Genomic DNA, 2805 nt, shown 5'->3' with positions numbered 1-2805 from the left:
GCCCTCACAGCCAGTGACTGATGTGATTTAGTGACGCAGGTCAAAGGTCAAGAGCCCCTAGTCTCCATCTGCGTCTGAAGAAAAGGCCATCAGGAAGGGATTAGGTTGGAGTCAATGGTCCTAGTGACATGTGTTCTCCTAGAAACACACGCGCACACACATACACTTACACACACATCGTGCTCTTGTGGATTAACCATCCATATCCATTAAGTATCGGTATTTACACTGGTGTAAAGCCTTTATTATCTCTTCCCCCCCATCCTCTTGGTCCAAGTTAAATTGACTAGCTGGGAAATTTGTTTAAAACTGATCATTGGTTGTTATAACTATTATTACTTTGCTGAATATAAGAGTCACTAGAAATGAAGGTTTCCCTTTTCAGTTATAAATATTATGCTACAATAGTAGATGTTCATATTTAACATAGTTAAGGTTTGAAGTTATAAATGTGTGTGCACATTGTGCCTATGAGTCAAAATGATCAGGGTTCAGTTAGCTGGAAATGCTCTGTTTCATTTTGTTTTCTTCTTTTGGATCTGCATGATGTCAGATGTGAGCAGGTTGTAACACCAATTACTTGGTGTGTACACAGTAAGCCCTGCCTGTACCTGTACACAAACCTTGTGTTTATGAGAGGCAGCCAATCAGAAGAAAGTTGGCTCAAAGACAGGATTGACAATGGATGATGTGTAGGGCTGCATTGAGGCTTGGTGTAAGATAAATAGGGGTTATTTTGAACTATAAATCATGCAAAGCTACTCTGGCGTAACATAGCATGGTTATTAGTAGTATATGACTGGCCTGTTAGTTCTGGTACACCAGAATCTGTATTGCCCACTTTGTCCTTGAAAGCCCAGAAAATTCAAGCTGCTTGTTTAGTAGCTGCATTTCTGTAGACGGCAGGAGAAACCCAGGGAAAGTGCGATTTATGATGAGACGTTTGACAGACAGGCAGGCCTGCGATGGCTGAAGACAAGTGTGTTTGATGAAACATGGCAGGAGCCAAATCCCAGTCAGCCCTCTTATTGAACCTACTGAAGGAGGACTGTGTTGTGGAAAACTTACCCAAAGTGGCTCAGAAAGAAGTGCACGCTCTTCTGCAGGTGAAGGGGGAAATGGCGAGCTGAGGGAATAATGTTTATGTATTACATTTCAAACACTTCCGTCTCGTGAGGAAACCCAGATGTAAAGGTATGTTCCTCTGCCTCGAGGATCTGACGGATTCCTTCTTCTTTTTTCTCTCTTATTTCCCGATATTTTCTTTCTCCCCGTGCCACGACAGAGCGACAGAGTTTGGCTCTCCATCATCACAACACACAGAGGATTTTTTTTGGAGCTAAATATGCATACAGGTTGGATGTTTTGCTTCTTTTTAAAATTTACCATGTGGGCAAAGTGTGTTTTTCCCGCAGTCTCACACACCTTTAAGTTTGTAAAGTGGAATTTGAAAAAATTAAAAAGCCTACCATTAAAAGGACTTATATCAGTTAAAGGCTCTCCCTATAGACAAACCAATTTCTAGACCATTTATATTTCTTTCAGGAAAGTCGCCTGTCCTATGATGGCGACAGAACTTTTAATCTTCAAACAAACCATATCCAGCTCTAGTGGGTCCCCCCCCCTCACTGCTCTTATCTTCTTACAAGCGTCGTTGCTGGAGTGAATTTCTATATATTCTTACTTTCTTTGTCAGCACATATAAACAAACCCAAGGCCTTCACAAATACGTACCGCCCTGCTTTCAGAAGTGTGATAAAGTCTTTCTTTTTCTTTTTTCCCCCCACGCTACTCAGAGAGGAGAAAGCGGGTTGTTAGCTCTTTGAGCCAGCTATCAGAAAATCCGGGGGAAATTACGCTGAGCGCAGCAGTCGTACAGCAAAGGGTGATTACAAATTCAAATGGATGCTTTTTGCATCAATGGAAGGCTTTGAAGACCTCTTAATGAGCAGATAGCCGGAGTTAAACATTTGTGGAACTGCCATCTTCGAAAGAGAAGCAGAGAGGGGGAAGAGAGGGAGAGGGGAGGAGAGGCGAGAGGAGAGAAAGAGGGGTTTTGATCCTGGCAGATATCTGCAGGGCAGCGCTGAGCAACTGTCTATAACGGACCAGCGGTTGTCTTCTGAGAGGGAGAGAGAGCTGGTCGAGGCTCTGTTTGGATCCAGGGGTTGATGGGGCTCTTCAGAACAAACTTGCACCAGGACAGCATCCCTGCTGCTCCGCGCTGATCAATGTCTGTCAGATTTGAAAGACTGGCACATGTGATGAAAGCTGGATTGAGATACAAAGGGGGGTGGTGGGTGGAGGGGTGGGATAGGAGAACAAGAGGGCTGCGTAGAGCTGCACGCACCACTAAATCAAATATTGAAAAGGCAATAAGAGGAAGAGACAAGGCAAGAACAGGAGAGAAGGAAGTCAAAGGAGAGCTAAGTTGAAAAGAAAGAGCGGATGCTAAATAAAGTAAAAAGGGGCTTTTGCTCAAAGAAGAAGGGGATGCAGAATAAAGGGAGGAAAGCAATGGAAAAAGAGAGTAAAGCAGGGAAAGAGAAGGTTGAAAGAGAGCAAAGCAAAAGATAAACAAACACAGGGAGGCAGAGGGAGACGAAAGAGTTGTTCCTCCATCTCAGCAAAGCAGCGGGAGTCTAGTGGAGCTTTGAACTTGGCCCCCATTAGAGGCCTGATGACGGTTTGAAGTGAACGGTTGAAACGAGCCGGAGCATTTTAGATGTTAATTTGTTTTTGTTGTGTGTGTGTGTGTGTGTGTGTGTGTGTGTGTGTGTGTGTGTGTGTGTGTGTGTGTGTGTG

Source organism: Pundamilia nyererei, unplaced genomic scaffold (genome assembly GCF_000239375.1).
Source record: "Pundamilia nyererei isolate P.nyererei 1_Seehausen unplaced genomic scaffold, PunNye1.0 scaffold00059, whole genome shotgun sequence".
In the NCBI taxonomy this organism is placed as follows: domain Eukaryota; kingdom Metazoa; phylum Chordata; class Actinopteri; order Cichliformes; family Cichlidae; genus Pundamilia; species Pundamilia nyererei.
The sequence above is the reverse complement of the archived record's forward strand: the minus strand, read 5'-3'. Positions refer to the sequence as shown.